The sequence below is a fragment of the Phoca vitulina genome, unplaced genomic scaffold (genome assembly GCF_004348235.1).
Source record: "Phoca vitulina isolate PV1807 unplaced genomic scaffold, GSC_HSeal_1.0 scaffold28, whole genome shotgun sequence".
Lineage (NCBI taxonomy): Eukaryota > Metazoa > Chordata > Mammalia > Carnivora > Phocidae > Phoca > Phoca vitulina.
In genome coordinates this window covers 12,503,842-12,520,473 of record NW_022589731.1, presented here as the reverse complement: position 1 = coordinate 12,520,473, position 16,632 = coordinate 12,503,842, and the positions used below count along the sequence as shown (strand labels likewise).

Sequence of the window (16,632 nt, the reverse complement as noted above, 5' to 3'; positions counted from 1 at the left end):
GACCAAACATTGAGAACGTGCTGAGGGCTTTATATTTAAGATCTAAATTCTGGCAAAGAAATTTAGGGTAATACCTTGTAGATATGATCAGTATGTCTTTATGGTCAATACTAACTGAAAATATTGTTACCAAAATGATATTTCTGGAATTTAAAATCTTTAATACAATAAAAAGCTAGAACATGACTTTAGTAATTGGATATCCAACCTTCAATGGATATGGTTTATTTTGTTTAATGCTCCTGTACTCAGATTATTAAGTTCACTTTCAATATTAAATTTTTGGCATTAAAAAAAAAAAAGGTGAAGCCAATTAGAATTTGTTCCATTTCTTGTAAACTTTAATATTGAGAAGGACTTACCATTATATCCTTTTTCTTGTAGCTGAAATAACACATATCACCAAGATTTAATAGCCTGCACAAAATATGCCGGCCACTTACTATGTATGACAATAACCTCTGCCAGACGTGAGTCTATGTACCACACACATAAAAAGTTATTTCACTGTTATCGTTAACTGCCAGCTTTGAGCATCAAAGTCACCTTCATTTGAAATCAAACATTTATCTTAAGAAAAATAAAAAGTAATTCTAGGCACAATAATGAGGCATATTAAGTAGAGTAACAACTAGATAAAAGATGATAGAACTCAAGCCGCCACCAAATATTTCACTCATCAGTTAGCAAGACGATAAAGGTTTTATAAAGGTTAAACAAAAAGGAATCATAGACATTGTGATTGTTACTTATTATGTATGCATTATTCTCCTTGCAAGAACTTTCTGGAGAATTCATTTGGTTTTCACCATCCTAATTAAACTTACTGTTATTAAAATACCTTCTAGTTTTTTCACTAATGAGCAAGTAATTTGCTAATTAAGAGATATAAAAAATGAGTAAGTCTTAACAAAATAAGGAAAAAATATGTTCCTATATTGATCTAAAGTTACACCTTAACACAGAATTTGAATCAGTATATGATTATACTTTTTTAAATTAAAAATAGACTAAAACTATCAACAGAGACATCAAAGTGAAATGAATCTTACAAATTTTTCATCTTTTAATAGGTTATTGGCATGTAAGGCATCCCTGACTGGTTCATCTGATATATACTTTCAGTTAGTTTATATTTTTCTTGATAAAACAGATCCATCAAAATTAAATGGAAAACAAATTTAGTTAGGCAAACCCTAATTATGAATTAATCTCTAAAACAAAATGAGATGTTTTCTTCTGGAAAAAAAATTACCCCAATACATCTCAGTGATATATTAAAACAGAGTAATCCACTTTACCATACAAACTAAAGAAAAAACAGGATAGCAGTCTAAAACATTTATTAATTCTAATTTGTAAAATATTAAGATTAAAAAGCTATGATCCAAGATACTAATATTCTGAACAATCATCATCCAGCCACTTAAGTTTCTAGCCACCACAAGATTCTATACTCAATAAAAACCTATGAAATTTTCAAAGTTTTAAAATGAAAGACAACAGAATTATTTACCCAATACTGGATAGTTGCTAAGCAATATGTTAAGCAAATAAGGTGCTCTGGGCTAATGCATTTTGCATGACCTATCTGACAGGCAATTTAAAACACCATTTACCGTGTCTTCTCCAACACTGGATTTTAGCTGCCAGTAACTGGGGTTTGGTTCACAAACTAGTGTGTGATAATTGGTTATTAATGTATTGATGCCCTCACTTCTTGGGAAGCCTCCAGAGGTCTATGTTAGAGCTCCTGGGTAGGATTCCTGCATTCACAATCAGCCTTACCTACTTATCTAGTGTATTTTATGAACTTATCCTTTTAATGTATACCTTCATATGAAATAGGCTCTTATGGCAAAAAATAGTATAATTTCTAGTACAGGATATATAAAAAATGCAATACTCTAAATACTTTGGCATTTTTCACTTGTTCCAACTAATTGATAAAATGACCTGCATCATCCATAAATGTTATAATTTAGCTTCCTTATACATTCCATTCAGACTCCTTAAATATCCATAGTAGTCTCTATAGTATCATTTAGAACACAACTACCCTAAAATAATAGTGCGTTTTAATTAGATGGTACATTTTAAAGCATTTTCTATATAGAAAATAATTTTATGCAACTTGTATCAGTATCCTAAGATAAAAGAATAGCCAAAGGTTATAATTACTAATTATCTAAAGGAAGCAAAACTGATTTACTGCTTAATTCATGTTAGTTCTTGTGTTAGGCAAATAACTATTCTGAAAGCAATAATACATTGTCTATATCTATTTGAGATAAATGTTTTATATCGATGATATAATATGCAACCAGCTTCTGAGAACGGTGTATATCTCTCATTATGATTTAATTATGAGCCTTATATAGAATTGTTTAAACAATTATGAATGGTTTTTGAAAGTCAAAGTCAGTATTCCAATTATAAACCTCATTGAAGTCCACAATGTCAGAACTTCAGGATGTATTAAGAAGAAATAAGAAGTTAATATTTTTAGTGAGGTACTTTAAAATAGACTAAGTAGTCTTGTTGACCTACACTTTATTGAAATTGATGTTCTTTTACAGAAATAACTTGGCATTCAGTTTTATTTTTTAAAATTCCAGTATAATTAAGGATAGTGTTATATTAGCTTCAGGTATACAATACAGTGATTCAACAATTCAATACATGACTCTGTGTTCATCACGATAAGTGCACTCTTTATCCCCTTCACCTATTTTACCCTTCCCCCCATCCACCTCATTTTTGGTAACCATCAGTTCGTTCTCTATATTTAAGAATCTGGTTTATTTGTCTCTTTTTTCCTTTGGTTGTTTTGTTTCTTAAATTCCTCATATGAGTGAAATCATATGGTATTTGTCTTTCTCTGACTGACTTATTTCACTTAGCATTATACTCTTTAACTCCATCCATGTTGTTTCAAATGGCAAGATTTCGTCCTTTTTGTGGCTGAGTAATACTCCATTATAAACAAATATATATGTAAATTATGTGTGTGTGTATATATACATATACATACATACATACACACACACCACATCTATATCCATTCATCTATCAATGGACACTTGGTTTGCTTCCATATTTTAGCTATTGTAAATAATGCTGAATAACTTGGTATTTTTAAGAAAAATATGATTTTATACCAGTAGAAAAAATTGACAGCAATAATTACACATAGTGAAAGGGAAACTGTCCAAATAAATGATGACTTCTGGATTTTTAATTATAATCTTACATATTTTACTTGAAAATACTATGTGTAGATTTTAAATTTGGATATATTTAAAATTATTAGCAGGTGGAGAGTTTGTGTTGCAAAATCATTGTAAGTCAACTTCCTAAGCAAGGAATTTGGTCCAAGGTAAATAAACACAAGTTGCTCTAAATGTACTAGACTGAAGACCAGTACTTGAGTGCCGTAAGTGTGTACCATTCTTTCACACAGTGATAATGGTACAAATTTATAATTGCATGATGTGATGACTATACACTTAGAAAGTCTTTCCACACCAACACAAAAACCAGTTATTTATATATAATTGGTTCTTTTAATTTAATGAAGGAAAATGTAGCAAAAGCCAAATTTTATTATTATTTTCCATTTCCATTATTTTCCATTTCCACAAATGGAAATATTTGTCATATTTCAAACAATTTACAAGGTCTAAAGTAATTTGCCAATATTTTAATTTAACTCTCTAATGTTATGATTTAGCTTGCTGTGCCTTAAATTTCTTACTGAAATACTTAATTTTTCTTATACAACTATTATACATTTGAACAAGAGCCATGAGTTTTTGAGAAGTACTCCATTGGAATGTAGTTTTAAGAATTATTTCTCAGAATTACATAGCTAGACTGGTATCCTGGAACTCTTTAAAACATCTCTTTGAAAGAATATTCTAAGTGTATGACTCCACTGTAGAAATAAATAGAACAGAAAAAAAAAGATTAAAAAATAGTCAAAATGTGATGTATCATGAAAGTATTAATTTATACATCTTGACTGCTCATTAATAGATGAGAAATATTACTTTTAAGTTAGTAATAATTTAGAAGTCAAGGATTTATTAGACCTTAAAAGTTATGTAAAAATCTACCAAACGGGGTGTATATAACATGCTACCATTAGAGTAAGTAATGTGGAAAAAGAATGTTCACATTTACTGGTGTATGTATCAAATAACTTCAAAAGAATATACACAAACATACACACACAAAACCTGATTACATTGATTCTGAGGAGGGAAGAAGTGTGTGACTAGGTAACATGGATGCACATTTTAAATTCTGAAACACAGATACATCACCTATAAAAGTAGATTTTAAGACAAAATGCAAAAAGTAAAAAGAACAAAACTGATGCTTAATTTGATAGCAATCTGCCCATGTTTACTTCCAATAGAGAGAATGACTTCTAAAAAGCTCTTCCACCATTAGAATAAAATTTTGTTATATCAAATTATCCAGGAAATGGAAAAACATGTGTCTAGAAAAGAAAGGAGGAAAAAAAAATCATGCCTGTCCCTAGCTACTCAAGGAACAGGAACAAATTGGCTGAGCAAAATGAGTTTGAATGGTCTGTGGGAATAAAAAAAAAATCCTTTGATTGTCTGTCCTTGTTCAAAGTATTGGTTATAATACAACAGTGGAATTTAGACTCAGAATAATTAATACACTAAAATGACTAACATTTCAATATTAGATTCATCAGTGAATCTAATACCATGTTCATTCAACATACTCCAATAGTCGTTCACCTAAATATCACAGTTAAAGTATATGAATCATTTCAGTAAATGGCAATAAACCAAATTAAACTAAGATTATATTGATATAAAAAAACTTCAAAAAATAAACACAATGTACCATGTGACAAGAATGCCAGGTAAGTTTTAGATAATGACAGTATGTGTCAAGTCCAATTTAGCATTATTTCTAGTACAGCTGCGACTCAAGGAAGTCACTATGTTCAGCTCACATTAAGGAGTATGAAGTTACGCTCTACTTTCCTAAGGGCAAAATATCTACACCAATTATTTGGAATGTCTCTGCATGTGAGAACATCAATTCTCCTCCATCTATTTATTTATTCAATTACTTGTGCTTGTTGCCGACAGGTTGTTGATGCATCTAGTGGAAGTTTTAAAATTTCTAATGCAATCTTTTTGCTTTTTATAGATCTATTCAGACTTTCTATTTCTTCTTGAATCAGTGTTCGCAGTTTTATGCCTTTCTAGGAATTTTCCATTTCATCTAAATTTTTCAGTTTGTTGGCATACTGATGTTCAAAATGTACCCTTAGAATACTTTTTATTTCTGAAATTTCAGTAATAATATCTCTTCTTTTATTATTGATTTTAGTATTTTGAGTCTTCTCTCTTTTATTCTCGGTCAATCTATTTTGTTAATTTATTGATCTTTTCAAAGAACCAACTTTTGTTTTCATTGGTTTTCTCTGTTGTTTTCCTGTTCTGTTTCATTAATTTCTTCTCTAATCTTTATTATTTCCTTCCTTTTCTGTTTCCTGTAGATTTAATTTGTTTTTCTTTTCCAAGTTTCTTAAGGTGAAAGGTTAGGATGGAACTAGAGAGTATTATGCTAAGCAAAATAACAATCGGAGAAAGACAAATACCATATGATTTCACTCATATGTGGAATTTAAGAAACAAAACAAACAAGCAAAGGGGAAAAAAGAGAGAGAGAGAGGCAAACCAAGACACAGACTCTTGACTCTAGAGAACACACTGATGGTGACCAGAGTGGTAGTGGGTAGAGGGATGGGTGAAACAGGTGATGGGGATTAAGGAGTACACTTGTGATGAGTACCAGGTGTTGTATGCTAGTGTTCAATCACTATATTGTACACCTGAAACTAATATTACACTGTATGTTAACTAACTGGAATTTAAATAAAAATGTAAAAAAATAGGCTACTGATTGAAGATATTTTTCCTTTTAAATACTGGCATGCACAGTTATTTACTTCCCACTGAGCACTGCTGTAGCTTCATCCCATGAGTTCTGGTATATTGTGTTTTCATTTTCATCCATCTCTATGTATTTTTAAATTTCAGCCAGCCTTTCTTCAAATATTTTTTTCTGCTCCTCTCTTTCTTCTTTCCTTGTGGTACTCTTTTTTTTTTTTTTCCTTGTGGTACTCTTCTTATGCATATATTGGTGCACTTACTGGTATTCTGTATTTCTCTTAGGCTTTGTTTATTTTCCTTCATTCTTTTTTCTCTCTGTTCTTGTTTCATAACCTCTACTGATCCGTTTTCAAGCTCATAAATTCTTTCTTCTGCAAGTTCAAATCTCTCACTGAGTCTTTCTAGTAAAATTTTTATCATGGTTTTGTACTTCTCAATTCCTGATTTTCCATTAGCTTCTCCTTTTTTATAATTTTATCTTTATTGATATTATCTGTTTTATGAGATATTTCTATCCTACCTCAATCATGGTTTCCTTTAGTTCTGTGGACATGTTTACAACAGCTGCTCTGAAGTCTTGGTCAGTTAATTCTGACAGCTGAGCCCTCTGACAAGCATGTTCTGTTGCCTGCTGCTATTTGTCCTATGAGCCACAATTCTCGTTTTTGGCATGTCCCATAATTTTTTGTTGAAAAACACTGACATTTTAGGTAATAGATTACAACAATTCTGTGTAGTGATTCTCTTCCCGCCCCCCACACACAAGTTTTGTTTTTACATGCCTATTTGTTTAGTGACTTGGTGGGGCTATTTTAGTAAAATCTGTTTTCTCTGCAGTGCAGCCTGTGATGTTGTTCCTCAGAGGGTGCAGCTTTGGCCATGTGCATGGTCGTGTGGGATAACTGGTTTTATCAGGGCTCTCTTTCTGTCTATCCAAGATCTTTCTATTAAGCCCCCTGCCTCCTTTGGTATCACACCCAGCTGTTAGCCTCCGTGAACTGAGAACTGATTACTGTTTTTGATAATGCTCTGATGTTTAAATTGCTTCCTAATCGGATTCAATTAATTTTGGGTCCATTGTAGGGTAATATTTGAGACCAGTGTTTGACATTTTTTATAAACCCAGGAGAGATCTTAACTTTCTCTATCACTGGATCTTTCTGGTAAACCTCTAGCTGATTTATGGTGGAGCTGTCAGCCTCTTCTGCATTGCTTACTACCACAATGTCCATCTTTTTCAAGGAAGCCATTAGGGTTGAACTTCTCCGTAGTTTGTTTCAAACAAACTTATTCCCCTGGAAAAAATTTCTGTGCCACAGCTCCAGAGCTGATGGAGAGAGTGGCCCATATCTCTCTCAAATGACTCCCTTATTTCATGAGGAAGGTCCCAGACAGGCATGGTAGCCTCTTATATTTTCAGATTGTCTTTATTGGTATGAAATCTCCACCCCTTGAGCAAAGTGTGATGAGGGCAATTGGGACCCTGGAATTCTCAGCCTACTCTCCCTGAGGAAGAACTCTGACCTACAAGACAAGGCTTGGTGAAGGAAGAGAGTCTTAGATCTCAGTTGCTTTTACCGAAATAGAACCTCTACAATATATAACTGGGCAAGGGTCGGGTGGGAGATAAGAAATGCTGGTTATACTGAGCTGAGAGGGGAGAAGAAGAGAGCAGGTCATGGCTCAAATGCCACAGGCTTTTTTTTTTTTTTTTAACTAAGATTTAGATTTTCTTGAATAATTGGTTTTTTATTTACTGTATGCACTTAAGACAGATTCCAGAGATATAAAATGGATGTTTATTTGTTTTAAAAATAATTTTCACCAGTTATTAATTGTTTGTCAGCTATGGTTGTAAGTCCGTGGAGCTCCTCTTACTGGTACTCCAAAAGTCATTGCCTCCTGTTCTCTTTTAATCACACTTCAATTGAGCTTTCATAGCTATTGATCCATTAAAATTGTTCTTGCCAGGGTCACAAATGACTTCCAAATGGTTAAATCCAAGGATCAATTTTCAGTTATAATTTTGCTTTGCCCATCAGCAGCCTCTGAGACAGTTGAAAACGCTTTTCTCTTCTACAGTGTTTCCTCAGCTTCCAGGAGTCCACATTCACTTAGCTTTTCTCCAACTTCATAGTATTCTTTGCTGATTTTGTCTTCTCTCTGATATCTTGAATGTCTTAGCTTAGGCTTCTATAACAAAATACCATAAACTGAATGACTTAAACAGGAGACATTTGTTTCTCACAGTTCTAAAGGCTAGGAAGTCCAAGATCAAGGTGCTGGCAGATTTGGTTGTTGGAGACGGCCATCTTCCTGGCTTTCAGACAGCTTCCATCTCATTGTGTGCTCACATGACCTCTTCTTTGTGTACTGTCAGAGAGAAAGCATTCTTTCCCTGTTCCTCTTTGTAAAGGGCACTGATTCCATCATGAGAATATCAACATCACGTAAGCCTAAAGACCTCCTAAAGGCCTCAGTTCCAGATACCATAACATTGGGGTTTAGGGCCTCAACATATGGCTTTGGGAGGGGACATATTCAACCCATTACATTAAGTATGAATGCCTTAGGGCTTAATCCTCCTCTTTTGGGGATATCACCAGGCCCATGCCTTTAAATACCATTGATATATTGAGACTCCAAATTTACCTCTCCTGCTCAAATCTTTTTCCTTATGCCAGAGCCAACTCCTGCTTCTTTGACTTATCTAATTGGATTGTCCAATAGATATCTCAAACTTAACATGTAAAAATTGAACTCCTTTCCCCAAACCAATTTTACTTGCAATCAACTCCATTTCAGTTGATGGCAATTTTATCTTTATAGTTATTCAGGCAAAACCTTAAGTCATGCTTGGTTTATACTCTTTTGAAGTCATGATTGGTTTAATACTTTCTCACACCTCCCCATCCATCCAATTTTGTTATCTTCAAAACATATCCATAATCTGATCACTTCTTGCCATATCCACTGCCACCTTTTGATTTGAGCAATCATTCTCTCTCACCAGTTAGAGGAGTAACCTCCTTACTAGTCTCCCTATGTCCACAGTTGTCTATCTTAGTCTAGTCTCAACACAGCAGCAGAATTATCAGTTTAAAAATCATATCTTTTTTAACTCAAATCACTTACCTCCTCTATTGAAAACCCTTCAGTGGTTTTCCATCTCTCTAAGAGCAAAAGCCAAAGTAAAGTTTCAATGTCAATGGTGTACATTAGAATCGATTGTGGGCTTTAAAAATAGACTCATGGGGCGCCTGGGTGGCTCAGTCATTAAACGTCTGCCTTCGGCTTGGGTCATGATACCAGGGTCTTGGGATTGAGCCCCTTGTCGGGCTCCCTGCTCTGCAGGAAGCCTGCTTCTCCCTCTCCCACTCCCCCTGCTTGTGTTCCTGCCTCACTATCTCTCTCTCTGTCAAATAAATAAATAAAATCTTTTTAAAAAATTTTAAAAAAATAAAAATAGACTCATAAAGCTGAGCCTCACAGAATTCTGATTTATAGGTCTGGTGGGGGTAGAACAGTGGCGTGGCGCTCAAGGATATATAAATATAATTTTTTTTAAGATCAACAGGTGATTCTAAAGGGTCTACTGAATTGAAAACAACTGTGTTAGAGTATACATGGAGCAGAAGAATCCAAGATATACCGGAGTTGCTGTTACTAATATTAATGAATAATATAATGTTAATCATTATTTATATTACATATCAACAAAAATAACAGCTAAGATTTGTTGAAGTCTGGTAAGGAAAAGGCAGAGAGGTGAGCACTTAGTGTGCATTAACTCACTTAGTACTAAAAACCTTATAAAGTAGGCCCTACCATATTTTGATTCTAAGACATTTTGTTTCCCCATCTTTTTTTTTTTTAAAAGATTTTATTCATTTATTTGACAGAGAGAGAGAGAGACAGCGAGAGAGGGAACACAAGCAGGGGGAGTGGGAGAGGGAGAAGCAGCTTCCCGCTGAGCAGGGAGCCCGATGTGGGGCTCGATCCCAGGACCCTGGGATCATGACCTGAGCCGAAGGCAGACGCTTAACTACTGAGCCACCCAGGCATCCCTTGTTTTCCCATCATGTGTCTTATAATCAGTGAAATCACACAACCACAACTGGCCCAGAGGGCATTTACGATATATATGCCATGCCCTGCACAGACACAAATTAAATTCTTGTAGTCAATGATACTAATGTGATACAAAACGTTTTTACCTGAATCAAAAATGATTTATAAAAAATTGGGACTATGAATGTGAATAAGTTTTAGCAATACCTTACCAATTTACTGCTTCTACTTTCCTTTCGATGTATGTTAGGTGAATGATATATAATAAAATCTCTATCTAAGTAAGTCTATAAGAGCTGTTTCAGTAAGTATAAAATAAATATTCTTAGTGGTGAGAGTACTATGGGATAGTTTAATTATCACTGTATATTCCTTCTAAGTAGTATATCAAATAATGATTGAGTTATCATAATATTAGCTGAAATATAGCATATTCCCCCACAACAGATTTATAGGTTATTATAAGTGGTCAACTATGACTATAAGCAGTAAATCAAACCTCTTCAAACTCAGGCTATCTTTAATGTTCTTTGTATGGTTCAGAGAGCTTGAGTTTTGGAATCTGACAAACTTAATTAAAAATCATTGCTCTTTCATTTACTACTTATGAGCTTTGATCATTGCACACAACTCCCCTCAAATTCCTTATATAGCTAAAAGGGAAATAATATATATCTTCTAGAGTGAGGATGAAATACTATTTTTGTTAAATACCAAATTCCAAAATGTTAGATTGTGCCCTCTACTTTCCTGAAATTTGGTTGTTTGTGTTACAATTATGAAATAACATAATCATTCTTTTTTACCAAATACCAATCCCACAATCCAGAGATAATCTTGGCAATTCTCTCAAAATCTCCCTGAATACAATGCATGTGTGGGTGTTTATGTGTGTGATTTACACAAATGGAAACATTATAATACTACATATCAGCATCTCCCAGTTAATAACATATTTTTAAGACCTGTAGTTTTCGAGAACTATGATTCCTGTTTGTTTGCTGCTATATTCCTTGAAAAATGTGCTTGGAACAATACTAATTGTTCATTAAATATCTGTTGAATGAAGGAATAATGTTTCATTTTACACATACCTATCTACCGTATTCTTAGTTTCCAGCTACATAATATCCCATTATAAGAAAATATACTTATTTCAAGAAGCTTTTTGAATGACATAAACTTGTTGATCTACAAAAAAACCCTCTATAAGTATCTCTGTATGAATATATTTTGAAAAAGTAGGCAGGCTTATGTTTTATATTCCTATAAATATAGTTGTTAAGTCAAAGAGTTTTTCTTTTAATTTTAATAAGTAATATGCAAAGCAAACATTTTCTATTTTTTCTTTGTCCAGTGTAACTCCCCCTTGTTTTGAAAACAAATCAACATTTAACTTTGGAGAATTGGTCCTTTCTCTCTCTCTCAGTCCATGTGGATTTTGCAGCATTGAAGCTACCCCTCAGCTCCAGAGTGAGCATTTGTATTGGAAACAGGGTTGCCAGACAGAGCAAATGAAAATACAGGATGTTCAGTTAAATTGGGATTTTAAAGCAATGAATTTTTTAGTATAAAAACACAAATACATTGGAGACATATATAAGGAGATACATTTGTGTGTATGTATCAAATATACAACATATTATGTTGAATTGGATTAAAATTTATTGACAGAAATTCAATATTCTGGGCCATTTATTAAGCTATATAAAAAATTGGGTCTAAATTAAAGATAACAAATAATAAATATTATAATTTTAGGCAATTTTTATAATTGTATTAATAAATGTATAGTACAAACAATGCTAAAAGTTTTTATCTTATTTTTTTTAGAAATTAACTCTATGTACAGTTATGCAACAGTTTACATTTACTTCCATTACTAATCCCACTTCCAGAAAACTTCTTAATATACTACATCTCCCCCTATGGATGACACCACAACAAAGTAAATTGAAGTGTTCCTTAGCGATTGTGTACATGTATGTGTGTGTATCTTATTGAAATTGCTAAAATTATGAATTTCCAAAAAAAAAAAAGGGTCTGTGTCTTTTTCTTTAAACCTGCAGTATTTATCAATCTGTTTGGAATATTGCAAGAGATTAATACATCTTTACTAAATTGAACAAAATGAAAGCACTGTATCTACAATAAGATTCTGGCAACAGGTATAGAAGGCAAGAATCAGTTAACTTTCAAATCATATGCCCCCATACATATCTGACTTCTCCATTCAAGTCATTTTTAAGTAGATTTAGGATAATTTTTAAAACTATGATAATATAAATAGGCATGATGAACATCTGTAATTTGTAGTCTTACAGGATAAAGTGAAAAAAAATTAAAGCAAGGGAATCATTACATTTTGAAATCCAATAAGAGAAAATGATAAGAAAAAATAAATTAACACTAAGACCATTAAATGCAAAGAGAGAGATTTGAGTGCATTATTTATGGTTTAAAAAAATCTTGTTTTGACAAAAGAACATGTTTTATGGAAATCTTTATCTAGATATTAAAATGTTTAAACATTATATAAAATAGATTGTTAAAGTACTAAGAAATTCTATAAGAAGTTGCATATATAGTATATAATTAAGTTTAATTTCTCCACCCAAAATAACATTTTCTCATTATTCTCTTCACTGTGCTCACTCCTCTCTCTCTAAATAAGCTGGGTGTCTAAGGAGGTAGAGCAACTCATTTCATAAAACACTGCGACACTGCATTAATAGTAAGAACCCATTTACCACAGATTTAGAATATTCTCAGAGAATATTCTATCAATTATTTACCCATGACATGACCTCAGTAAAGTATAACTTAATGATATTATTACTTCTTCTATTTTTATGCCCATAAAACAATTAGATATAGATGGAAAAGCAATGTATTTGCCTCTAGAAGAGTTTGCTACTCAGAGCTACTAGAATCCTATCTCTGGGTTTTAGTTTATTTTTAACTCAACTTTCAGGCTGATAACGCTAAATTCAAATTTAGGTTTCATGCAGTATGATTATGAAATGTGCATGAAAGTAGCGCATCATAAACACAAGGTCAGTCGCTCAGTGGACATTGTCTTATCTCAGGCAATGTTGTTTTTATTGATTTTTAAGCATTAGAAAAGCATACCTGATTATGAAAGAAGCAAATAATGTGGTAAAGCTCCATATTAATATATTTTTTAAACTTTTAAAGACTGCAAGTTTAAGAGAATTAAAGAAGGAAAAGTTGCTGATATAGGAAATGCAATAATCATTCAAACACACAAACCCACTAGTAACAAGAAGTTGATTAGAAATAACCTTAAGGGCCCTGCGTGGCTCAGTCAGTTAAGCCACTGACTCTTGGATTTGGCTCAGGTCATGACATCAGGGTCATTAGGTTGAGCCCTGGGTGGAGCCCCACTCCAGCCTGGCACTCAGTGGGGAGTCTGCTTGAGATGCTCTCTCTCCCTTGGCTCGTCCTGCCCCACTCCCACCATGATTGCTCTCTCAAATATATAAATAAATAAATATTTTCTTAAAAAAATAAATAACCTCACATTTGCCAATGGAATCTATTATTATATGGATTTTGCAGTTAGATTTTTTTAAAAGATTTATTTATTTTAGAGAGAAAGCGCAAGTGTGCGCACACATGTGTGCATACGCAAATGGGGGGGCAGAAAGAGGGAGGCAAGTAGACTCCCTGTTGACCACAGAGCCCAACACAGGCTCAATCCCAGGACCCTGAGATCATAACCTGAGCCAAAATCAAGAGTTGGGTGCTTAACCAACTGAGCCACCCAGACTTTTCTTTTTTAAAGAGAGAGAAAAGTATGTGCACTCCTGCACAAGTAGTGGGAGGTATTGAGGCGGGGAGAAACAGAGGGAGAGGGAGAGAGAGAATCTTAAGCAGGCTCTGCACCCGGTGAGGAGCCTGAGGCAGGGCTCAATCCCAGGCTGGATCTCATGACCCTGAGATCATGACCTGAGCCAGATTCAAGTGTTGGACCCTTAACCAACCAAGCCACTAAGGTACCCCTGATGTTAGATTTTCACTGAGGCAAACTATAATTAAACTACTCAAAATGTGGGAAAAAATGTTTTCAACCAAAAAAAATAAATAAATTCTTGTAACTATTAAGATATGCAGGATATTTTCACTCACCTAAGTCAAATATAAGATTAAATATATTCAATGCAAGCAGTAATTAAAATATTTTGATGGGTTTGTGCCTTATGGTACTTACTAAAAACTCAAATTTCAGTTTAAAAATGAAGATTATTAAGCATGACAATATTTCAAGAGACTTCTTTTAACACATACTTGCTCCTAACAAATATTTTTGTAATGTAATGACTATTTATCTAAAATTGAATATAACATTGAAATTAAATGTTTTAATACCTCTGTAATAAGCACAAACTATTAAAAAAAAACTCATCCTTCTAGTGTATTAAAAATATTTTCATTGATCAATTGTTTCCATTCATTAGCACAGCACCTCATCCACAATAAAATGTTCATATTCTTAATAGGGTTATCATAGAAATGAATGTGAAGTTCCTATATGAAGAGGTATATTAAAATGAAAATCCTTTGTAGTTGTGTTTTTGCGTTTTTAAGAGCCCCTGAATTGTCAGGAGTGTTATTCAAAAAGTGTTACATCAATAACAGGCTTCTGTTACTAAAATTATACCACAAAAACAATAAAGAAACCAAAGCTTGAAATAGTTTCTTTTTAAAAAAGCAACATCCCTGGCTGAATTAAACAATATATTTTAAAAACCCAAAGATTTTTTTTTCATTTTAACCCAGTCCTAATATTTAGAAAAGCAAATAGTACAATTCCTCTAACAAAATCACAGAAATATTAAGAAGGGAGAATCCTTTAAATAATTTTCATTTATTGTTACAAATAAATTGCCATTGTACTAATCATAGGGGTCCTCTGAGGCTTACAATAGTTGATGTCTTAATGTTAGAGAAAGTGACATATCACATAAAGAAAACATACTGGGATCTTTCCCTTTTGGTAATATTTGTGTTAACCTAATAGTTAAAACTAAATAAAGGGAGGATCAAATAAAAACACATTTTAACCTCCATCCAAATAAAGTCTATAAATGGAGTTATTATATTACCTACAACTAATATAATAGTAGATAAAAGTCTTTGGGTCTTTAAGACCAAAATGACAATCTTTTAATAATATAAAATTATTATCTAATAACAGATCTGTGAGTCACCAAAATGGCATCTTTACTTGGGCATCCACATATGAATGGTTTCCAAACATTTAGAATTCTGTATTCAAAAGATTAGTAAAATTATATTTGAGAAAACACCTCACAATATTTTTAACATATTATAAACATCACATGACCTCTCAGTAAGATAAATTTTATACTTCAGTAGAGGTAGCAAATTAAATTCAATCATTATTATAAGACTCACTACCTAGATGAGCTCTAGAAAGAGGGGCATTGTATTGAGGGAATATCAGGAGGACATGGTAATATTTAGGAGCACAGATTAGAAATGGCCCAGTGGTCCTAATCTAGTTCTCCCTTCCTATTTCTCCCTTGTTCTGTCCATGTGCAACACATATTTTGAAGATTTTGACTTCCAATAAAAAGATAAATTAAATTTGTATTTTAAAAGTTAAAGTTTAATATCAGCTTGTCAGAACTTCTAATATGCAAAACAACATTATTTCCTTGAATTGATATAATCCTAACCAAAAGCAATTTCTCATCTTGAGAAGTATGAAAGTTTTATAGGTAAATGAACTATTCACATTAGTTTTCTCAAATATTTAACACTATTTCTAAACTTTAGTTATTATATATAAATATTCCTAGAGCTTGAGGAATTAGTTATATAGTACAATCCCTTCTCTTTAGAGGGAAGGAAATTCAATTAGGACACTTACCCATTTTCAGAAATTAGTTAATGACATAGTCGTACACTGATCTTTTCACAATGCTACATTCACATAGTTCCATTTTATAAACTTTAGAAACCAGATATTTAAGCAGTGTTAGTCATATTGAGGTCAGAACCCAGGCTCCCTGATTGATCTTGACTTCTTTTCTAATGATTAGAAGCATAAATTGTCATTTGGCCTATCCCATTATGGAAGGCCTTCCCATTGCCTGCCTACTGATTGTTTTTACTTTCCTGAATCCATAATTTCATCTAACAGATGGTTTAACATGTGTAGAAGACTGCTTATCTCCACACAGAATTCCACTTCTTGCCAAATATTTATGTATTTATATTTAATAAGATCTTTTTTAATTGGAGTACTTTTATCATAGGGTCATACCAAGTATATTCTCATTGATATTGCCTTGGCCATATACTGAAAATCAGAGAGACAGAGATGATCAAGATGAATTATTTATTTCTAGGGGAGGGCTGTCAAGTTTGCAAACATATTATAGGCAGCACTGAGTTTTAATGGATGTTTGAAAACTGAAGAATAATTAAGAAGAACTCATTCTCATTCACTAATTATATAGCTTAGAATACTCTGGATTAGTTTTAAATCTTCAAATATAATATTTTCTATGTGGAGAAAAAGATGGTAAGCAATTATACTACTGCTTTATATTGTTGCACA

General features: G+C 32.9%; 1 protein-coding gene across 5 annotated transcripts in view; it reads right to left on the bottom strand.

The window, feature by feature from the left end:
* Window positions 1-16,632, bottom strand: part of ATRNL1 (attractin like 1) — an 839,540-nt gene that overhangs the window by 381,066 nt on the left and 441,842 nt on the right. The gene's annotated exons all lie outside the window — the stretch shown is intronic.